This window comes from Anser brachyrhynchus, assembly GCF_964034855.1.
Source record: "Anser brachyrhynchus genome assembly, chromosome: 7".
NCBI lineage: Eukaryota > Metazoa > Chordata > Aves > Anseriformes > Anatidae > Anser > Anser brachyrhynchus.
This window is the reverse complement of record NC_137701.1, coordinates 38,267,985-38,292,872: the sequence shown is the minus strand read 5'-3', so window position 1 is coordinate 38,292,872 and position 24,888 is coordinate 38,267,985. Positions and strand designations below refer to the sequence as shown.

At 40.1% G+C, this 24,888-nt stretch overlaps 1 protein-coding gene across 2 annotated transcripts in view; it reads right to left on the bottom strand.

Moving 5' to 3' along the window:
• LOC308197853 (uncharacterized protein) overlaps nt 1–24,888 on the bottom strand; it is a 115,190-nt gene that overhangs the window by 33,818 nt on the left and 56,484 nt on the right. For both annotated transcript variants that reach the window (XR_013953376.1, XM_080599059.1), the window contains exons 2-3: nt 12,843–12,926; nt 7,330–7,423 (exon numbers count right to left, since the gene is read on the bottom strand). The gene's annotated coding sequence lies outside the window, so the exon portion shown is untranslated. The remainder of the gene's footprint in view (nt 1–7,329; nt 7,424–12,842; nt 12,927–24,888) is intronic.

Below are 24,888 nucleotides of genomic sequence, written 5' to 3'. Positions count from 1 at the left end.
ACAAAACAACATTATAAATTTATTAGCACTGTCCCTGCTGATTTTACAGAAGTTCTGTGGAATGTAAAAGCCAAAAGTAGAAACAGGCTCAAGAGCATAACCGAAAGAGCACACGCTGCATTCAAATGCTAAACTGGATTGACACACTCTGCTTTGCCCTGTGTATTTACAAGAACTAAAGCTTCCTGTCTTGAATCAGGTGTTATCCTATTTATTCTCAAAACCCAAGGTCAACGAAATCCTTTTCCTTCTGTTGATTTTTCCAAACCTAAACATCTGAGTTAGGCTAGTTCAGTATTATCCTGAAAACTATCACAGGAGTTATTTTTCCCCCTCATTGTAAAATTGTTAAAATGTAAAAGGATGTAACAGCATTTTTCAAAGGTTTAGCAAGGTCAGCTATGTGAAGAAAAAATAAAAAGCGCTACCAAAACATAAAAGCTCCAGTACGTAGCATTTATCATCAAAATTATTTAAGTTCTTTAATGGCTCTGAAGGCTATGAAAAATATTTTTAAAATGTAAATATATGGGTCTTTCAGAAGAAGTTATCCTTCTTTGTAAACCACAGTATCACTGGTGATTTATAATTTTCAGAAAATCTTAATCCCACAGGAAATATATGAGAGTTCTTCTTTATTTTTAACCTAATGCTGGCTCTAATATGGAATGCCGTTTTTATTATTAGCGAAAACTCTATTATTTTTATTTGCTTATAATGAATTAAGATAAAATCTGAAACAGTGCAAGTATGAAACCATTTTAAATACAGATTTTTTTTTTCCTCTTTACCTTTGAAACAGCTTGAAATGTAAATAAAATTGTGGCTATCACATTTCCCTAGGGATTAAGTACTCTTACTGTTCAAATGTCATTAATTACCCTTAATGCCGTTATGAACTATTTGGAGATTATCATTATTAAACCGTTAGAGTATTTTTTAATTCATCCCCAGAAAGCCACAGAGCAACAAGCTGAGCCTATCCTCCCCCCTTTTGTTGAAATAACAATAGCCTGGAGGAATTGTGTCTAAAAAGAAAAAGTCAAGAAACAACAACAGAAAATATTCTGGTTGACTAAATGAGAAGTAGTCAGAAAAGTTTGTGTTTAAACCATTTTCTGTTTCGTAAGAAGAGTATCTGTGTCTGATGCAGCCTGATGCAAGTGGCTAGGTTTCTCTGAGTAGCAGCATAAATCCCTCTAATGCAACTATCTTATCTCTAACATGCCTGTTTTGGCAATACTGGAGAATGTCTAATAACCCCCCCTCACTCCTAAACAAGAGCATCCCCTGCTCATAACTACAGAGGACAAGAAGGCAAAGTTCTGTGTGTGTGCGTGCACACGCATGTGCAGCTGCACTGCCAGCACACGCCCAGTGCACAGCACTGCTCTTTTCCCCAAGTGCATGCCCAAAATATAGGGTGAGGGTTCAACAGGCAGCTCTTACGATCAGTGAGTGAGTTTTAAAGCAGCTAATACAGAACTTTAAAAAAAAAAAAAAAAAAAAGGCCATAAAAAAAGCAACAATAGAAGTTTTGTGGTCCAAAAGAATGAGTCCATGAGTGAATGGTAATGCCCTCACTGACTGCCAAAAACTTCAGTTTGGGGTTTTGAGGATGTTTCGTTTCTCCCTAAAATATTCACTGCAACAGAATATAGATATTATATACTGGAATTCTATCAATATATTTCATATTTAAAAGTGCAAAGTACATGCCTTTTTTTTTTTAATCCTTTCCTCCTCTGTTTGCAAGATGATAAACCAATAAGGATTATGGCATAGTTGTTTTTTGAAATGTGTCGCTTGGCTATTTCTGTGAATAACCGTTGAGCTGGGAGGACGAGTCTGCTCCACCACAGAGGTCATGTGCTCCTACTACAGTTCACACACATCTCCTCTTCCAAGACAAATCACAGTGCTTGAATTCATACTTTGAAGCATATATTTTACTTTGTTATTATTACTCGACTTGCATTTTTCATTCAAATACATACCAGCATTTTTACAAACGCGTGTTTTAAAGACTCGAGCAACGACTGGCTACCAGTAAAGTTGCTCACTGCAGTGTTGCCAAACAGAGAAAGGGCTTGAGTACAGCTGAACACAAACTTTTTAAGGACTACCCGAAGAGATGGGAGTGGACTTATCTTCAGCATTTATACAATCCTGGTACTGAAAAACAAGCTACTCGTAAGCTTGAATGCATGCATTAAAAACACACATTCTTACTTGTGCTAGCACATTAGGTAAGGTATTCTGGAGGGTTCACGATCACCTTCTTTAAGCAAATGGATAAGGGGTTTTCTCCAAAGAGACAAGCAGAGGACCTCAGCTTTCTTGGTTTGGGTTTCTAGCTCTCCACACCTCTGCTCTGGAGGAGTTCCCAGCCCACACCTGGAGCACAGTTGGCCAAATTTGGTATTTTAATCAGACAGAGGAGCTGTAAGGCAAAACTGCCTGTGGCCAGCTTAATGAGTTATCCTAAATCATCCAGAAGGGTCACACTCTGGGGCCATCTGTGCTAATAGAGAGGGAGAGGACACCAGAAAAGGGACTGCTGGGGTGAGAGGTGGGGAAAGAGCCGCAGGAGGACCATTGCAAGGAAAAGCGGTCATCACTGGGGGAGAAATATGCAGCAATGAGATGGTGATGGCTGACAGAGGAGATGGGAACAAGCTTTTGTCTGTCCCTTTTCCAGATCCCATCTGCACGTTGCCTCTGCTGAAAGGTAATGCAGTGCTCGGGTCTGTTACGAGTTATTTCAGTGAGGAATGTCTGGCTTTTTATGGTTGTTTTAATTGGTGACAGTACTCACTGCTTAGCATGCTCAATCTGGCACCGATGTTCTCCCATGTCCTGCTCCACAACATCCTGCATGCTCATCCTGCCCTTCTCAGAAGCTGCTGCCCTGCCAGGGTCCCTTCCCTGGTGCTACCTGCTCGGGTCCACGTAGCGCCCACCCAGGCCAATGCTGGCACACCTCGCCGGGGACTGATGCTTGTGCTGCCTGTCCAGAGAGCAAGGAAAGCTGGTGAGAAAATCTTTAGAGCATAACTGAATTCAAAAGAACCCTTCTTATTCTTTTGTCCAAACCAGAGACTAACATTTCAGTCCACTCGCTCTTTTGTACATAAAAGATTTTGTATCTGCAGGACACCAGGCTCTGACAAAAGAGACTGTCACACACCTTTGCACAATATTTCTTTCAAGTATCTCAGAGAAATTTTTCTACCAATAACTGGCAACACTTCTAGAAGAAGGCAATTATTGTGTTTCTGTAAATGAGACAAGCAGACTTAGGTACCTTGCCAAAGGACAAAGAGACTAACAGTGGTAATACAGTCAGCATCTCTTGCCCAGCAACTTACACACAATTCTTCCAGCCTAATGGGCAACAAAAGTCTCGGTAGGCTCCAGATCCAGGGCTGGCTCTCTTCATTATGCACAGGGCACGTAAAAGAGCCTATGTGATTCACCTGCCTCCTCCCTCTTTTCACGAGACCGTCAGCAGCTAAACCCACCAAAGCTCACCAGAGGGCTTCTCTTGTCCCTCTCCATAGAGCAAAGGTAAGAATAACCATGGGCTAATGGACACAAGAGCAACCTCTCTCTTATATGAGCTTCAAAAAGAGGAAGCCGCTACCTCTTTACATCTTTCTTTACCACCAGCCCCTCACAGCAACCTCCTCATTCTTGCATTGATCCCACGTTGGGCCGCCTCCTTGGGCCACTCCCCATCCCTTTCCCACAAACAGCACAGTTTTTCAGCCACGCTAGCACACTGCATGGAAAAATTCACATTTTTCTTTCCCAATTTAAGCGTATGCCACAAGCCAAGAGATGCTACCTGGTGGAGGAGATAACGTGCTACCGATCACCCAACCATTTTGGGGCAACAGTTGCTAGAAAAGTAGGTGGAGGCTGAAAGGGAAGCCACCACCTCTTCCAACTTTCTTCCTTCATCCCATGAAGACAGTACAGCTCACAGCCCTCGTCCCTGCTTTATGTTACACTCAAAATCATCCCATGTGTTCTGCTTTGTTGGAGCACGGTAGGTTGCTAACCCCCAGTGTCGGTCATGGAGAAAGGACTTTCCTTTCATCCCTGCAGGCAGTCTTTTGTGAAAAGGCCAGGGAATAATCACAGGACAGCAGTGACTCACTGTTTCTGTCAGTGGAAAGAATCTCTCCTGCCCAGAGCTCCCCTTCTCCCACCTGGCATCGCCACTGAAACCACCACACCGACAAGCAGGGAGGTTACGCAAGGCTGCGAGGTCGGAATATTAACTTACAAAAGTCAGGATCGGTGGGAAAGGGCTGCCAGCTAGGCTGCATCAGCCTCCCTGGCCTGCTAGGAAAAGAGGTCAAGGTTTTCCAAGGTGACTGTCAATTTTGGATGGCCAACTTCATGCATGTTCAAAGAAAAAATATATATATATTTTGGAAAAAATCACTGTCTAGCTTTGGGGAAAAAAAAAAAAGGTAGATAGATGAGTCTTGTGTCTTTCAAGGTGCTTGTCATTGAGCACCCCAGGAAAAAAAAAAAAGTCACCTTAAGCTTTAAAAAAAAAATCTCAAGCACTGTGCAAAAAACAACAGAGGAAACCCCATGGGTAAATAACTAGCCAGCGCTCACAAGAGCACAGCTCTCAGGATGCATGTGTGTTTCTACTGCGGGAGAGAGAACAATTGAATTGCAAGAAGCTCTTAAGCAAGTAAAGTAAACATCTTTTGGCAATTTAGTGCTGCACTTTGAAGCCTGGCTATGTCATACAAATGGTGAAATAGCACGGACACCCTTCTGCTGGCTAGTTTGTTTAATATGGTGAGTAGGGAGTTAGGGGAGCGCAGCGCTCTTTTGTGAGCTCACGAGCCAAAGGAGGGAAAGCGTGGAAGGAGCAGGAGAGGGATGTTTAAGTGAGCTATAGCTGCCCGGAGCCTATGGGAAGGGTCCGTGGTGGGAGCCCTGCAGCATCCATGGGGCTGCCACCAGCACCCCAGGGACCGGCCCCGAGCAGCCCCCGCCGCGGGCAGGACAGGGAGAGGTGCGGGGCGAGGGGACGGGGATAATCACACGAGCAGGGTTAATTGCTATAAATATCAAGAATCAAATCAATATGTCAAGATGTATGTTCCACTTTTCACATGTATGCGGCGTGTAAATGAGAAACGGAGAGAGGGAGGAAGAGCTAGAGAGAAAAAGGAGAGACTACTAAAGAAATAAGCCCCCCTGTACAGACAGCCTGACGCCAGATGGCTTCTTCTAATAAATATTCAACCTTAACTCAGTTCCCATGTAACTTTGTTGTAAAGCTGCCAGCACACCCACACAGATCTGGGCCAGCAAAATGATTACAGTAGTACAAACAAAATAGTGCAATAGAGGAAACAGGCAGACAGGGTCCTGTATACAGAAAGACAGAGCTGTAAAGATGTGAGTTGATGAACCTTTAGATTTAATACTGAGAAACTTAAAATAATGACTTGGGTAGAGGGGAGAAAAACCTTTAGGGGGAAGAAAAAAAAAAGACTTTTTTTTTCCTTGCTGTTGCTTTTATTGTTGGGCATACACAGAACATCCTTCTGTTAAGACAGCAAATGAGGCACTATAAATCAGTTGCTATTCTGCATATTTTCTGTATTCAGCTGGAATTCTGATACCTTGCCTAAAAATCATTGTCCAGCTTAAATTTCCCATTGCCCATTCTGCTCTTATGGGGCACAAGTTAAAAGGGAAGATTTTGTGCATGCCATTTGTTATTATTAATTGGGAAAAGAAAGAGATTTGGTATATTTTTCTAAAGAAAACACTGGCTCAGTGCTCAAAATCATGCAATTCAGTTGTGAGAATGTTTTTGCCCCAAGCTCTTTAATTTCAAAATTGGATTATGAGATCTGAATATCAGAACACACCATGTTGGCAACCCCAGAACTATTTAAATAGGACCCTGACCAAATTCACAATCTAGTGCTAGGATTAGGAGGCAGGGGAAGGTAATGAAAAAGGACATGCTTAGCAGACAGCCACCTACTGATGATTTGAAGGAAGAAAAAAAAATCTAGATTACAAAAAATTTAAAAAAAAAGGGGGGGGATTCTTGGAACCATTTCATTCAGAATATCTCAATTTGTTTTAGAGGCAGGGAAAATGTGCATAGTCAGCTCTAAACTTCTACCTGCAGTTAAGGCAGTTATTTAACAACCATGTAAGTGCTAGTGATTGTTCAGGTAGCTAAAACTATGCATTTACTTTCCTTAGAATACAGCTTCTTGGTGTTATAAGCTAACTTGTAGCGCTCCTAGAAGGACATAATTTTGGATGATACAGAAAAACAAACTGAATCAATAACACAGAATTAAAAAAAAAAAAAAGTGATGGTGGGGGGAAGTAGGCTGAACGTCAGAAAATATTTCCTGATTGTGAGCATTTCCCTCTGCAAAGCAGATCGACAAGGAGATGTAGCAGGCTGTAGAGTCAGGCTTTCACCACTTCCCTCGGGAGATTGTCACTGTGGAGGTTTTAAAAACAAAGCTGAACTCAGCACTAGCAAATATGCTGCAGGGAATAACCCTGCATTGGGCAAGAAGTGGACAAGATCAATTAACAGACCTCTTCTATGTCTACTTTCTATTATTTTTGACTGTTAGGAAGAAAACTTTGCTAGAGAACAGCCAAAAGCTCCCCCCCCTCCACTTTTCTGTTAAAAAGAGAGCAGACTACATAACGATGCAAGCTTGTGTTTGAACCTCTCTGTTCATTACAACTGCTAAGTCTCTCCTACCACTTTTGCTCTGCTTGCCCTCGATCCCCACTATTATTGAGAAGTGCTGGAAAGAATTTCCTGGAGAGAAGAAAAAAAAAAAAGAAAGAAAAAGAAAAAAAAAAAGAAACTGATCTGAATCTCTCTTATTTCTGATCTTCCTAGGCTCCTTTGTAATATTCATCTATTCTGAGCAGTGTTTGACACTTCCTTCCCACCCACCCCCATTATAAATCAGCTGTGAATCGCCTCCTTGCGCTCCTTCTCCTCCAGCCCTAAGGTGCACATTACGAGTCTACTCTTCTCCAGAGCACGATAGCATCAAACGAGGGGAGCAGTCGGCCAGCGGCTCGGTGAGCTCCGTGCCTGAAGAAACGTACACCTTTTGTTTGCAGTGAGCAGGATAAAAGTGATGCGATGGAGCTGGACTCGAATCTGTCAGCCCTTGGGAAAACACCGCTGCTGAAGCCGCTAACGACGCGCCTCCTTGGCGCCGCGCACCGCAACACATCAAACGAGGCCTTCATTGACTATGCTGGCTTGAAGTTCGAGTTATCTGTCCTTACCTTAATAAACCAGGCCTACGATGCTGAGAAATCCCCGGATAAGGCTTAGGGGTTCAGGGTCACCACTCAGACTCCTCCAGCACTCAGCTTCGCTCTGCAGACAAAATTGGATCAAAATTAGGGCTAACTTCAACACCAATTTAAATCCTCCCCATGCTCTGTTAAATATATATATATATATGACTTATATTTAAGGGAGTAAAAATGAAATACATGGACATCTTCCCCGTAGAGACCATTTCCCTGTATGCCACAGAGCTGCCCCACACTACCCTGCTCGATCAGCACATGGGCTTTGGATTTTAGATCTGCTTGATTTAACATGATTTTTATTGGTATTATATGGTTTAGGAAAGGAAAGAGGCAAAGGAAATAGGAAAGAGCAGGGAAATAATTAAATAGCAGAGAGAGGCTGGCTGAAAGAACAGGGTGGAGATGGCAGAGTCTACCCGCCTGGCTGTGTTCTCTCTATCTCCACTCCCACTCCCCTCTCCAGAGGGGACGTTGCAGTGGTGGCATGGCCTCGTGGGCTGGCAGGGCTGGAAGCAAGCCTCAGCCCTCCCTGGCTTCTCAGCTAAGCACCAAAATAAATCAAAGCAAGGGAAGAGCAAGGAAGGATGTGAAGTGTGGGCTCCAGGAGCCAGAGAACAAGGACAGAATGCCTGCTGGCACCCAGGATGTAGGGCCGAGAGAAGGAGGGTGTTGCAGCCCACCGCATCCCGCTGCACCACCAGCGAGGGTAAGTCTCGCTGTGAGGACCTGGCCCAGGTCCCTTCCCCTCCAGCTGTGGAGCAGGGAGGTTCTTTTTGCCCTGACCATAAGCGTTGTGGCCGTTCTGGGCTTCTGTCCATACGTTGCAACTCCCATCACATTATCAACGTACTTCCTCAGGGCGGGACATTCGTCTGGTTGGGACATCAGCAAGTCTCACTAACGCAACCGAAGATGAAAAGAGTCAAAGGTGATAACATTGGTTCTATTTAACACGTTTCTTTTTTTTGTAAAGTTCTGTGTTGTCTTAGAAATGCAAGCAATGATTTTGGACGTGAGACCAAGCAGAATGCAGTGTTGATGCTCTCAGCCATTACTTTATAAATTGAATAAGATAGATGTGTTCATTCATATGAACTAATGTAGTTTTTCTTATGAAGGTTTCATATTATACAAATCCATTAGCATATTTACAAATTAATCTTCCCTAAGGAAGAAAAAAGATCAAAGATTTACAGAAGGAAGTGCTTTATTACTTTTAAACTGCCTTTCTTTTTTTTAAGAAAGAAAAAGAAATGAAGGGAAATTATGTTGAACCATAAATGTTTCTTTATGACTACTGTACAGCAGCTTTGTGGGAGATTTAAATTTACTAAAGGGCAAGGGGGACTTTAAGCCATCTATACAAGTTCAGTATTAAAAATATATATACATGACAGGTGCCCATATAAGTTCATGCAGTACAAAATATTCCATAAATGAGCTCATTTATCTGAGTAATTTAAAAAGAGCTTCTGCAAAAGGGGAGATATTTAGTGTGAATTATAGTCAGTTTACCTTTCATAAGTTTTTTCATCATTTCCCATACCTCCTTTGGTGCTACTGAAAGTATCAGTAGTTTTCAAGCGTTATATTCAACCTTGCTATTCCCTATTCCCAGGAAAGCCCTACTGGTGAAATGACTCTATGCTCTCTTCAAGATTCAAGTTTGTAAAGCCCTGTTTGTTGATTATTCCTTCAACATAAATGCCAGATAAAACAAGATCAGGCTAAGAAATCTTTTAAGAAAATAGTTTGAATAATAGAGTTTTACAGGTAAAGAAAAAACCTGCAGACTCACCCTCATCATTTAGATTCATCTTTGTTGTAAAAAAAAAAAAAAAATCCCTATTTAGATGTTCAGAATGACTTTGCACTGTGTCTGAAAATACAGAGTAGTGGAGAAAGAAGAAAATGAAATGAGATGCAAAATTTTAATGATTTATTAACAACCACTTTCTGAGACATTTCTAACTACTAAATAGAAACCAAAACACTAAATGCATTAAGACCTTCAGAAGGAAAATAAAAAGAGAGAATTGTTGAAAGTTATAAAAGTAACAGAAAATTTCCAGGAGGGGGAGGGTAAAAATATAACAACAAAAACAGATAAACAAACAAACCAAAAAACCACCTGACAGTTGCAGTGCATTTTAGGTAGAGCTTGTCCTACCTTGGAACAGGAATTTGAATTAGGTGACCTCCAAAACCCCTCTTAGACAGATATTGTGTATTTTTCTGCTGGAACATTTGAAGATCTTTTGCAAAGTACCTCTTTTTTTTTTTTTCTTTTGAATATATATAATATATTCCAATGGAAAACTTCATGTATATTATAAAGACTAAAATTAAAGTGCCATTCATCAACAGAATAATTCTCATTTTCTCATGATCATTACACCCATTCTAGTATAACATTTTCCACTTCTTTGAGCTTCCTGAAAAACTGATGTTATGTTTAAAAGGATCAGTACCTAGATAACCTCCACCTCTCCTCCTCTTCGCTATATGCCTGACAACGAATAAAGCCTTTTCACAGCAGGACAGCTGCAGTTTTACTGTGCTGGAGACAGGGACACAAAGGAGCCAGGGACACAGAGGTCACTGGCAGGCAGCAAATGGTTTCACAGAAAGATGACCCCAGTGAACACACGACTAAGAAAGCAGGTATTTTAAAGCTTTTCCTAAAGCTGTACTTTCACTCTCAACATGCTACGCCAGCTAGTTCCTAGGCTGAAGCCTGCACTAGGAACCAGAACGGACACCTTCTCCTCCTCATCCACTTCCACTCCACCTATGTCCTAGAAGGACACATGCCTCGAGCAAGATTTGAATGAGAAACATTCTTCCTCTACTTGTAAGTTGAGTTTTATTGTAAAGAACCTCCACTTTCTCCTGCTCTCATTCAAGCGTGCTCTCCTCAAATAACCAGGCAGCTTTACTTCTTTACTCTTGCTTTCTGATTTCCTGAAAGCATCAGAGGGAAACTTTCAGGATTTTTTCTCTCAAATAGAAGGGAAACTCAATGTCAATTTTTGTTTTCCTGCAGACACTGCATTTGGCTATCAGCGTGCTCATGATTAGCAAACCATAACTCTTCAACGCTTCCATCTATCCATTTGGGAAATCAGTAAAATATAAGACTACCTAAGCTTCAAGATTATGAGGGTTGGGAAATGTTTCTGAAATGCTTTGAAATCATGGAAAGGTGTGAGGCTGTTCCAATGCCCTTAATGCTTTGTAGTTATACACAATATTTTATTCCAGGATTTAAAGACTCTTATACATCACTAACCCTAACAACTATGGCACTCTTGTGAGGTATTTGTAAACAAGCACCTATATAGAGGGTAATGCTTAGTTCATCATATCTTAGTTTGAAATACTGTTGTCAGATGCAACAATCTGTCATTCATGGCTGAATTCTATGAAGCCTTTTTTGTTGAAAATATTATTGGTAAATCTATTCAGAAGATTAATGCTAATTAGCTTAGGATAGGAGAGTTTCATATTACTTGAAACTTGGCTCACAAAAAGAGAATGGCAAAGAAAAGAGGCATGACTGAGAGCCAATGGGACAGAAGTCAGTGACTGAAGTTCAACTAAAGAAAAAAGAATCAGCAAAATAACCCTTAGGCCAGTACTCTCCTCTCAAACCAAGAGGCATTTAAGGTTAACACCTCATACTTTTCAGGCATTCGGCTCACCAGCCATCTCCGCCTTGTTAAGGATGCTGACTACATTGCAGATGTGAAAGGAAGTTTTACACCACAAGTTTTTCAGGTGAAAAAGTCTGTCATCAATGAAGAAGAATTACAAGTCATTAAACTGGAGTGCACGCTGTGTGCCTCTTCAATTCAATATAGGGAATTAAGAAGTCAAATGCCTGTGGCATTAAATATGAATGATGAATGTGAGAAATAAAATAAGTGGAAGAGAAATCTGTGTTTCATTACGTGGGGTATCTGTGCCACTGGCACCTTTTGATTTTGCATGAAAAAAATATCTGTATAAAATCAGAAAGCAAAGAAAATTCAGAGAGCTTATTTATAAGAAAATTCATACCAAATTTTGGTGAGATTTAGAAACACTTTTTTTTTTTTCCAGTTTGAATCCTATTCTCATAATCTAAAAGACAATAGCATATGACGCTTTATTAACCAGGAATTGAGAAAGGGGGCACCCAGTCTTTCTTCATAACAGATTTCCAAATGAACAGACAGTATTTAAAAGAAAGAATACAAACTTTACAAAAAGAGAAATGTCAGAAGCGACACATTATCTCACTTGAAGGCATGCATCTGACTCCTTCCTACAACATGAAGGATAAACAACATGAGCCACAAAGGTTTCTGTGTGTATCATAAAGCACATTGCATGGGAAACCACATCTCTAACTCTCCAAAGGAAAAGATCTCTTTCATCTCTGATCAAGTTTGGGGTATTATTATTAGTTTACGTGAAAAGCAAATTCACCTCAACATTTTGTAGGATACATTGAAGAATACATCTACTCAGTAGCCTCACTAAGACATCTAACCTTTAGAGATGCATCAGATAGTTACTGCTGGTCTCCTTCGGAGCTCATGGAAAGAAGGACTCTCCATGGTTCTGCAGATTGATTCTAATCCAGATCAAGATGAATAATGCTCTAGAAAGGCCTACCTCTCCCCCTTTACCCTCAGAAGGGGAAAAAGGTTGCTGCTATCCGCATCAAGGATTTCTCACTTTTGGAGATTTAATATAAAGGAAAAACTTACCAATTCTCTGAATGTAGTAGAACAACAAAAAAAAAATCTCCACAGAATTGAAAACAATATTGATTTTTTTGAGACACTGAAGATGGTGGGAGGAGGAAGTCCATGAACTGATCACCAATCTTAGAAACAAGACTGAGGTAAAAAGTGAAGGAGTGCTGGGGGCTACTGGAAAGTGAAGATATTAGTGAGAGGGGAAAAAAGTATTTTCTTGTCAGTTTGGAGGTTGTGAGGTTCTGAGACAAAGCAGTACCCAAACAGTCAAGCATCATTAAACTATGATCCATTTTGTATTATTTACAGATACCTTTGGACATATAATGAAAACAACAACTGCTTTGAGACCTGATAAAGCATCTGCTCCAATGGAGCAAATTTTGAAACTCTTACTTGAATGTAAATTTTTTGGTTGTTCATAAAATGAAGTTCTGTTGATTTTTCACTATAGAAGCATGAATTATGCATATGTATACACACACACACATAAATAACATGTGTATGGTATATTTTGGCACATAGTATGTTTTCAGTCCTGTATACTTTCATCCAGATTTTTCTCAACTTGTTTTCAGGCACCAAACAGGAGATGTTTTCATCATGTGATTTCCCATTCGCTATATTTTTATGTGGTAGATCACAACGTGAATGGCATGGATCACATCCCAGTTAGCAGAACTGCAAAAAAGGTGGGGGAACTGGAGCCAGCAATTTGAACTAGAGACTCACTGGTCACAAAGCTTCTGAAACTGGAAGTAAGTGATACGGGAGCTCCTTGAAAACTCTTGATGAACTCTGGCTTTGTGCAGACACCTAGAAAAGGTAGAACATACAAACCAATCTCCCAGACTTCAGTCATCACAACTTGTATATCCTCTGTGCCCATTTATGAATTCAATATTTTGTTGTTTGTTTTTTTGGTGTTTTTTTTTGTTGGTGGTGGTGTTGGTGTTTTTTTAATATTTTTGTTTGTTTGTTTGTTTTACATTTTGCACATGCTTTGTTGCGGGGACTGGGTCACTGGCGCTGGAAATTTTCACAGGCTTCTTTTGCAAAACAGCCATTGTGGGAAAATCACAATTGCCAATCAGCACCATCCACCACATACTGAATGTGGTTACTGGATTAATTCAGGTGGTACAGGGATTTTTGAGATTTTCAGTCTGAATTAATCTATTTGAAATAAGTTTTCTTTCCCCTCAGTGTCACAAACTAAAATGATGCAAGTGCAAAATCTCTGTAGTAAATTAGCGACAAAAGAATAAAACTGTTAAACGAATATATTTTTCATGCTTGAGGGCTGTGTGTTTAACAGTTTTCTAACTATTCATTCATTTATATAAAAATACTTCAGTTATTATCTACTTGAGTTGAAATTAGATATTTAATTGACTGGAGGGAATGAAATCCGCTCACTTTTAAATAAGGCAATGATTTAAAAATATTCCTGTAAAGTGATTTGTAAGACCACACCAGCACTAGTTCTTGGCACACGTCCTTGTCTGTGTATATATTTTAAAAGCATGGTTGTTTTTACAAATGTAGTACTGTGAGAGCTAACTTCTTCAGAAACATGTTTATCTTAATTAGGAAAGTCAACAGACTTCTAATGGGAAGAAATGGGTATTTTTCTCTGTGGTATCTAAAGCATCAAAGGCCTCGTTCTCATGCCAAACCAATCTTCCTTCCTGCCTGCCTTTCAAACCCAGGTGATTGCAGACAGCTGAGCAGACATTTTCCCAAAAGCTTCTATTGACCTGGCTCCAGTCCTTTCCCGTGCTCTGTCTCCTTTTCTATCCGCATGTCACTTCTCTTTCTCTTTCTGTGTATTTGTTGTATTTTTGCCTGAGGAAACCTAGGGATATTCATGGCACTGAGGCAAATAATGTGGAATTAAAAACTAAATTCTTCAGGCCTTATCCTAGCAACAGGACCATCACCATCTGTTCAGAGGACAGGACTGCCATTATCCGCTGCATTCTTTGTACGTACTCCATCACCTGTGAGGGGAAAAACATTGCCCCTTATCCTGGGGTCTTTGTTTAAAAACAAAGTCGTCTGCTTCTTTCTGGTACCAATACATTTCATAAATGTGATATACAGTACATTTAAAGGGATTAGACATCAAGAAAAGCCTTAAAAGCTTTGTTTAAAAAAAAAAACACACACACTAAGGAAGGACATCTGCATGATAAACAACAAAAGCAAATATTGTTTGATTTAAATAAACAGTGGAGATTCATTGGTAAAAGTTCATACAAATTCCTCAGTCTACTACCATTTTCAGTAACACAAGCACTATACGTTTGACTTTGGGATCATTTTACAACAGCAGCAGAATTGTTATTAAGTCTTTCTGAATTTAAACACCTAATTTAAGATCTGCATTCCCCTATGTGCTGTGAAGGCCATTTGTGCCTCTCACCAGCACTTCTCCAGCTAAAGTCCCAAAATACAGCAACAATATCTAAAAAACTGCACACCTTTTGTGTGGTAAACTTTGTAAAGTTTATCAGAGTTAAAATACTGTATAAATTAAAGTCATCTTTTTCCACTCTTTAGGGAATATGCTCTTTTTTCCTAATTTCTGTCCTCTCTGTACATTTGAATAAGGGAAAGAGTGAATGAGGGAGGTAAGGTAAAAATTATTGAATTTTAAAAAATAAAATCCTGGAAATCAGAGGCAACAATCTTGACCTCACATTATGTTTTCAGTTAAAAATTGTAATTTATAAAATCTGCTTGAGTGGCTGTCTTTGTTGTTTTTACGCCACTTATAAACAAAGCTGCAGTCATACTCATTTCTCCGCACTTACAGACACATTTGTGGTATGTAACTTGGCAACATAAATTGGTAAAATCCGCCTGCTCCTACCAAATCTGTAAAGTCCCATCTTGTGCAGCCACCAGTCTGAAAATCAGGGGTGTCGCGTCCCTCCCTGCCAGGCAGAGAGCAGGGCAGAGTACTGGAGCTGGGGGCAGGTGGGCTTCAGCCTCACCTCCCTCCTCCTCTCCTCAGGATGCCAGCAGCAACTGCCAAGCACAGGAGGAGCAAATTCAGTGCAAACACCACACATTTGCCCAAATGGATGGGAAGCCATAGCCGTAGTATTGCAACTCCCTCTTCCCTTTGCCATATCTTTCACATCCCCTTTTTCCACAGCCTTTTTCCCCCCATTCCAATTCCATTGCTCATCTTGTTTGCTCCTGCTTTGTTGCAGGCTGGGGTCTGACAAGCAGAAGCTGCTCCCCTAATTAGTGGATCATAGCACTGCCTAATGGGACAAGAGCTGTCCTACATGGGCACTTGACACCACCTGAGCAGAGGCCGGACCAAACACCTCCTCCCTTTCAAGTTAAAACTCATCTCCATTCAGTTCATTTCTCACAAACATTTACATGGATTGAGAATACAGACAGATCCAAGGGAAGAGAAGTAGTAGTGACCTACAATTTAAAAACTGGTTAAAAGTTGCCCTAGGCTACTAATTAGTTGCATTAAGAACTTTCACTCCTTGGTCAGGCAGGGATAATGGTTTGGCTTGGCCAAGTGGATACCCAAATTTAAGGGAGCAAGGTGGGCAAAAACAGAAGTTAAGAAATTCTTCTGTCTCAAGGGATTTAGAATAAGTTGTACTTTGGAAAAAAAAAAAATCAAGTCTCAAGCTGCCATCAACTCATCTGTGAGCGTACATGAGTGGAAAGCTTCTGTGGAAGCTGTAGAGGTCAAGCAGGTCCCCTGGTGGACCTCAGCTCCATGTAGAGGCCAGTGCTTTAATTTAGCCTAAGGAGTCAGCTTGCTCCGCATCGAGGTGGCCTCCAATAGGAAGACATAATATGAAACTAACTGTGCTTTTTAGATCTTCTCAAAATGGAAAATCTATCTTGAATTGTACTATTTCAGTTGAATTATCCACAGTTTTGTCAACACCAAAGAAATAATAATAATAAAATTAAGTGTTCAAAGCATTGTTTGGATTTTGGCTTTCTTACCAAAGTACTAAACTTCTCATCTTTACATTCCTCCAATATTTCATAAAAGTAATAAACTGCTGTACATATTTACACAACCTAAATGACGTTGCCTCACTACAGAGAACAAAAATACATATATTAGCATGCACGTACTCCTATCATCATTATGGATCAGACTTTAAAGGAAGAGGAAAGATGGATAAAAGTATTTCACATGGAAAATTGGGGGGGGAGAGAGAGAGGTGGCAGGGGGTGGGTTGTAGAACGTAAATGTACGGTACTGAAAACAAAGGTCGCCTTTCATTAACAAGCTGAGATTTGTAGAAGTGATGAATTGCAATACAAGGTCATAACTAAAGATGCCCACTACAGTCTTCCAGTTTCAAGGAGGAAATTCTTAGTAATTTAAAACAGATAAAGAAATACATTGATTAAAGTATTCTGAGATGAAGGGTAACTTCAATTATTCTCCTAATTTGACAATCTAGTAACCGCATAACAACAATATTTTATGTGATATCAAGGGATTTGATAAAAACTACAAATTGAATTTAATTTTTGAGGACAACAATAGAGCAGTCACAGACTAGCATATTACAAGATTCATCACCCTCGATAGATTAAATAAGCACAGAAGTAAACAAAGGATATCCTGGTGCTGAAGAATAACTGACTCAGTAAGAACAAAGGTTGCAAGGGAGAATGTTAGCAGGTAAAACTGTCTTTCTCCTTATGGATGGATGGATGGATGGCATCAACTGGGTACTGTGAACCTTTATATTCAGTAATTTCTGACTTTTAGAGGTCCTCTTTTCTGTGCCATCTAAATGCATCTCATTTCCTATTTCTAAACACCAACAAATACATTAAAGCATAGAGCTCAACTCTGCACACTCCATAATCCACAGCAAGTCAGCGAAAGGTTTGCACTCCAACTTCATATCTGGATGTGAATAGCTACATCCACTTCCTCTCATCTCGAGTGTAATTTAAGGTAGCACCGCAATAACTACCGAGAGCGTGCCCAAGGTCATCGATAAGTGAACTGAAGTGTCTGCAGGGCTAAAAGTTCGCCCGCCGCAGCGGCGCAGGCTGGCGCGATAGGGACCCAGCAGGGCTCTCACCCAGCTCGAAGAGCTCTCTCGCAGCGTAATGCACTTGGGTTCAGCCACTTAAGACATGCTATATCTCAGTTTCACCATTAGTAACACGGATATTAAACATTTGTCTTGATCCTGAGGTACTGCCAGACGTTTATGTTATAGAGGAACATTTCAAAAGCTATAGAGGAGTACAGATGATCGCTGTGACTATCAAACCAATGCTTAGCTGCTGTTGTACTATGTAAGCATAATGATAACAGCGAATAGCAAAGACATTTTAAAAGCTACTTACTACTTCAGCAAGCTGACAGCTTCAGGTTTTGATTCAGGTCTCCATGCCCTCAGCCAATCATTAAGAGAAAAGAAGGGTTGGGGGGGAATGGAAACCTCTTTTTGTCATATAGTGTTTCTTCAGACAGACTTTATAGTCCTGCAGATTAATAGAGCTCATAAACAGTGGGATGAAGAGGCAAACAAAGGTAAAACTATTAATGGGGGAACTCGTTGCACTGAGGAGACCACGAGGACCAAGTGCGGTTGCAGCTGATGGGGCAGAAGCCCCAGAGCACGGGGCGGCAGCAGCGGAGCAGTGCCGGGCATCACAGAGGTGGGCAGCCCGGCGAGCGGGCGCTGCGGCCGCGTTACCCAGCCACAGCCCGGCAGAAATCGCTTCTGTTGCTACTGCTAATGATGAATACCATATGCTTGGCTCTTGCTGTTATAAAGTGAGTTACATTGCTATTGCCGATGAGTGAATCAACTCTTTTCTTTCATTAAAATGTAGAGGTTTATGCCCATGTAAATTTCCTCAGAACTTGTACGTGGACAATAATGTTGTAAAGCTGAAATATCCTCCAACGGTATCTTTTTCACTTATCTTATTGCCTTGTTCCATTCAGTTACAGTGTCTACTCCTCTCTCCTCTGCTCCCAGACAATAATCCTTAAACAAAGGAAGAGAGAGCATTAGTGTAATCATTCAGATCTTATTTTTTTTTCCCCTTCCTTTACTTTGAACCAGTTCAATTCACTATAGTTAGAAATAAAATATGTGATTAGTTACGTGAATTTGGGGAAATATTTTTAGACGGAGAAAAAGGCTTTTGAGGTTCACATCTAATTTTATTCAGCCTTCCTGTACTACCCCTCCCACTATCAGGAGAATCAGTTTCATTCAAGTCGTTTTGGCCACCATTTATTAGTTTGTCAGTGGAAATGAACCTAATGGATCCTCTTATTTTCGTGTACAGCTTCACAACAAAGCATCTTATTTTGAGGTTCCACTACAGGGGATCAAATCAACAGACATGCAGTTAATGTAATTAGCATGCATCCTGCAGGTCTATCTGCTCAAAACTGTAGGAAAGTTTTGAAGTTTCCCTATTTAAAACTATTGCCTTCACAATTATATACTCTGAGCAGCTACGAAACGGTAAAAGATCTTTTTTTAATATCTTCATTTTTTAACATATTTTTCAATCAATATTTCCTTTCATTTCATAAGTGTTCATTACATTGTATAAGTACATATTTACTTTAGCATATATGTAAATACTGTAACAGGTTCTAGCTGCTGCATGGACACTAAAACACAACAGCAGAGCTGATTTAAGAGTTTGCTGTGCCTGCCGCTGCTTCTGGGGTTTCAGAAAGTACAGTTTTACCAGGCTGCTGTCAAGTGAAGCAAAACTCCCAGGGAGCAGCATGGTGTCAGTGCAGGTAGGACAGTGACACTACTGAACGCCACTAAAGACCCACTTCTTCATTCTCCTGACAAAAGAAATCCACATATTGTTTCAAAGCCTGCTATAAAAAGAAAACAGGAAAAAAAAAAAAGACTGGCAGTGGGCCCTTAACACAGAGACAACCCATTCCAGCACCTCTCTCCATTTATTTTATGCCAAAATGATTTCCTATCCACCTGTTCATAAAAAAAGATAGAGCTAAAAGTAACCAGTCCTTGTGAATCGGTCATGGGGAACACAAATACCTTGGCACTCAGCCTGTAGGGAAAAAAAAAAAAAAAAGGAAAAAAACACACAATATATTACTTCCGTCATACATGTAAGAACTACAGGGGACCATTTTCATACACTTGAATAGGCCACTGTTAGTGATCAGCAGTTATTTGGCCAAATTAACCCCAGGTCTACCTCCAAAATGATTATGATTACATATTATAATTAACGATGACACTAAGGATATTAGGCTCAGAGGGGAGTTTTGTTTATTGAATGAATGGTAGATTCATTCTATTCAAAAGGTAGGTGTTCATGGCACACTTTTGGCTTATACATCTACACGAAGCCCTTCAAGTAATCTCCTGGCTGATGGCAATTTTGGAGAAATGGGAAGAGAAGGAGGTCCCTTATGGATTTTAATCTTCTTTCCCCTCTTATGGAATGAAATTATCACAGCACTTTTTGGTCAAAGTCTGGTCTACCATTTTAGTTAAATTTATCTGAGCAGTCGTCACAAAGCCTAAACCAGAGTAAGAGGTTGGCAAGCATAGCGTTGATGTCTACAGAGAGCAGGGAATATCTTCAGCAGGTATTTAAGATACACGTATGTGCTGTAGTAAAACATTTGAGGTTTTATGCGCAAACTTGGGGCAGGGGGAGGGAGGCAGGTGCCTAAATTGCCAGACCAAATCCAAGCCCCGAACCAAAGTTTAGGGGTCACAGTGACTACAGATCTAAATCTTGCCTGTCACCAGCCACTACCTAAAATAAACCATCACGTGAAGTCACATTCCGTGAGGTTAAGTAATTTGGCTCCAGTTTTAAAACTTCACTACAAACACTTTCTTTTCCTTCTCCAGCCCACTTACCCACCCCACCCCCAAACACTAAGAGCAGTTTGAAAACCTGTGGGTTTGGAGCTCAATCAGCAAACAGCCCTGCATGCAGTGCTGGCTCCACATCTAAACCAGCATTGCTCCAACAGAGAGGCAATACATGTCACTCTAAGAGGTTGCAGCAGCAACCTCTAGAAGCCTGAAATATGACAAGGTTTCACTAATCAACTTCTCTTCCATTTGTGTTCAAAAGCTCCAAATGGAGAAATATTATAACAAGAAACTAGGATGTGGCTAACACAATCCTGGACAGACCGTTCAAAGCAGAAGTTTTGAATAGGTTGCTCCCTCTTTATCAGAAAAGAGAAGCAAGTCAACACAGATGTGTCCTCCCAGGTAACCTCCCTAATTCTAGAAGAAATCTTCCTCGAGATCCACCCCTCCATTATTACAGATTTTCCCGAGTTATATCTTCGCTGTATAGAAACAGGCAAACGAGTCTGTCACCACAGCACAAAAGTTATTAAACTAATGTACTTTAGAGTACACGACTCACCTGTCGATAGCTTGACAGGGTGCATTATTACATGTGTCAGGCGTGACCTTCAACACTAGATCTACGAAGAGATTTGTGTACATTTTTGGAGGGAACAACAACCAGACCCAAGCCATTTATTTATTTAATTTTAAATTAATTGCTCTCCATAGGTAACTTTAGAAGAGTAACAACTTGTTCTAATGCCAAGCGAGAACAGATTAAAAGTGCTTTATTCAAAGCCTTCAGTTACAAACCTGAACACTGTCAAATCAACATTTCACAGTTGCCAAGAGTGCTATTTGCCACTAAGAGAAGTTTGGCCTATGAAAGATACGCCCTTCACCATCAACTGAAGAACTAGTAATGATAATTGCTTTATTCTTTATGCTATTGTAGCAGTATAAGTCGCAAATGAAAGAAAAAAAAAGTGGAAAAAAAGCTAATGCTAGACTGCAGTAAAAAAAAATTAATTTTCTTTGTCTTTTTGTATTTACTTTTACACTCATACAGTACTTGAAATACACAAAAAAATTGTGAGGTTTATGAGACAAAATACAAGCCCTACTAGGAGTTATTTGTTCTTTAGTTTCTCTTTCATTCTTATAAAAGCATCGCATTGTATAAATACATTATAGATATTTTATTTATAGCCCTCCTATCTAGTCAAAAATAAAACCAGCATAATTAGTTTACTTAGCCAATGTTTCCATTGCTAAGATTTATCCACCTGTAGTTTTAAAAACAGTAACTACTTGACAGAGTATATTGATGTGCTTTAATCACTGCTGAACATTTCCTGTCTATTTGTAGGCACTCAGAGAAACCCAAGGGGCATAATTTACAAGAGTCCAAACTGAAGTCGTTTGACAGGATGTCACTGGGAATAATCCTAGAATTATGAGTGCAAAAACAGGATATTCAATAACGCAAACCAGTCCAATCCTGGCAGTTTAGCAATTCCTGTATAACCAGATGAACCATAGTGGTAACCTTTTACCAACTTGGCATAGTTAAAATGAATTACTTAGGAATTATTCTTGGAAACGTCAAATATTACTAATCTCCAGATGAAGCATGTAGACAGGTTTGAAACAAGAGAGGAGGAGAGAAGAACCACTTATGTTCCTGAGTTTCCCCATTTCTCAAAAGATTGGTTTCCAAAGCTATCTGAAAATGCATTTTTATTTTCTAGTTTGGAGTTATTTCCAAAATAATAAAAATAATAAGCAGTTTTCTTCGGTGTTTTTACCTCACAGAGGAATGGAAGCAGTGGTACATATCGAAAGAGATCGCCAACTCCAAGCCCAGGAGCTGCAGATGACCATTTACATCAAGACAATTGTGTATTACTTTACCTGGATAGAAGCAAAAGGTGGCCCAGTTGTTATGGACAGGCTCGTTTTGTCCTGCCTGACCCCAGAGCACATTGTTTTATACATGTGGCAGCAGCAGCGGTGTTATGGCAGAAGGGGACTCACAATAACATCTGTAGCAAAGAAGCCAAGCCAGAGAGGTCACAAAGGAGCATAGGAGCTGGGGGTGATGGAGGGAAAGAACACAGGAAACAAAGGTAGTCAACAAGAGAAACGTTGACAGAAAAAGAGTTGTAAAGGGTAAAGAGGAAGAGGTGGAGGGAGTGGAGTTGGAGAAAACCCGAACCTGAATTTTATTAGAGAATATGAACACCACTTGCAAATAATATAAGCTGGGGACATTCCTGTTCCCTGTGGACCTGAAATCCCTACCTTCCCGCTTAAAGAAATGTGCCTTCCCTGACTGCAGACTGACAGGCAGCAGGTGAAAGGGAGAAGGTGTTGAAGGACTGGAAGAAGAAAAGTGGCTGTGTAGATACATTAACGAAGCTGACTTTCGACAAGGCGTTATGCTTAATTCGGCATGGAAATGGTCTTGACAATGTCTAAGTTGAACCCAAAAAAAACCTTCATTGTCTACTTACAGTTAGATACTTAGCTCAGTAATTTGTTAAAGCAGGGCCATAGAGAAGGGGAGTGATTTGTCAGTGAGAAATGCCTGTGAGGAAGGAAAAGACATACGTGTATTGTGAAGAAAGACCACAGCCCCTGGATTTATTGTATACATAATAATTAATAATGACCCATTTTTCCTATTCCAGATTTCTAAATTCCTTACTCACTTTAATTAAGTTCACACTAAAAATAGGATGCTGTAGAACAAAGAACTTTTTTACTACTTTAAAAATGCAAGCTTACTCACTAGCCAGGATTTTCCCAGCTCTCAGTGCTTTGGTACAAAGAGCTATTATGACACGACATAAATGCACTATCAATGGAAGACATTTTTAGATAAAACTTGATAATGTAACATTTACTGATTCCATCTGTCAAGACAGATAAGGAGAATGAGACTTCAGAGCAAAACACACAGGAAACATAACGGCAAAAACAAAAACAAGTACAGGCAGCGTAGACACTACTTGTTGACCTAGAGTCTGTGTTCGTTACATCCTTTCCAATAGACATTAGAGTTGCTTTCTGCACCAATATGGCTGTAGGATCTCCGGTTCTAGCAATACAATTACATTTACTTGACAGCATTTAGAACTTATTTACAGTATGTATTTTGAACCTCCTAATTCCGTCTTCTGTACACAACTTTAATGATATAGAGCAATATGGAGCTATATAGTTGTCTAAATACATAGCCAGTCTGATGAGATCTCCTCCTTCTCAGGCACTATGAAGGCCATCAACAACGCTCAGCTCACAAACAGCCCAGAAGCTTTACGTTTCCCTTCTGCGTCACAAACTTGATTTAAATTCAAAGCAAAGACTAGCATCCCTGGTGAAGAAGAGCAATTGCCCTTTAAACAACTTTTGTAAATGCTTCCTGTGTTAACAAGGGAGCGTAGAGTTTGCTTAGGTGAAATAAAGCAGACAGACAGACCTCTCCATATCCTGCTTTGGTTCCAAGATTCAATAATGAACAAGGGTGTGCAAAGAAATTAGAGCGGTGGAAGTGCCAAAGGTATCCCTTGGAGATGGGTATATCATGTTGTCATGTAAAAGAGCTCTTGAATGATAAAGAAGCGGAACCCAATTACTACTGGTTTCATGCTAATCTGAACCAATGACTAACTGCAGACTTTGGTATCATGATGCCCGCAGTAATTAATTCACCTCTTTATTCCCAAAACATGCTAGGAAATTAATTTCCAATACCAGAATTAATTTGGCACTAGAAGATATGAAAGTGTTTGGAGTTACCTGGCAATCACTTGGAAGCCTTGCCCTGGACTCAGTGCAGTAGAGCATGCTGCTTCATAGAGGCAGAGAGAGGCTCGGAAGCACCACTGCCATGAAAACCATGCTGTCCTATGCAAGGCACATTTGTTGGAGAATAGAGCTTATCCCAAACCATGGTCTTCTTATGGACAACAACCAGGCAAGGAGGAGAAAGCAGGGAGCCAGGGTTCAGAGAAGTTGGGTAGTAAAATAGATAAACTCCCATTCTTGGTGTTCTAGGCCACAGAAAGAAGTAGAAGGTATCCAAATTAAAAGTGAATAGGCCCTTTTCACTCTATCCAACATTTAAATGAACATGGATATCTCACCGGCTTTCTGAATAGGTGTTGCCGAGTATGAACTTAGAGGTATCGAGGAATTATCTAAGCTGTGATCTGAAAGTGAAGTCTACTCTGTAAAGCAAGTGAAAGTCAGATTTTAAGTGATTTTGGATTAATTTTCACGTTTGGGCACTGAAATATTCCTAAAGCCATTTTCACTGAAGCTTGAATTCCAATTAATGAGAATTCTACATGTAAACAATCTTCGACTGTTCAGAAATCTTCTCGCTAATTATATATATATATATATATATTTGCTTACAAGGCCAACAGTTGTAAAATTATATTTTATATGCCATCCACAGGAATATCTCCAAGATTTTAATTGTTTGCCTCATGAATTCATCCTGGCAGATGATACCAACAAATCAGTAAATGGTTGAACTTGGCCTAGGATTTCAGATATGCAAGGAACACTGTTAGATAGAAATTTTCCTTAGTTTAAAAGGTTTCATAGAATAAATAATGCTCCAACACCACAGTCCTGTTGGAAAATATATTTTTGAGGCTAGAAGGAAAAATAATACAGTACGTATGTAATGATGTCAGTAAGCAGTAATTTACCAAAGTTGGCCAAAAAAAAAAGTTTTCCTTCCCCCAGTTAGATCTGCTTTCAACCAGTCTTTCAATCTTCTCCTCAGCCTCTGCAAACCAACAGTTATCTGTGAGCTCATAACAGACATTAGGAAATAGGGTGCTGCATCACATCTATGAGGCACGAGGAAGCTTTGCCTCCTGAAACCTGCAGCTAGTGACACT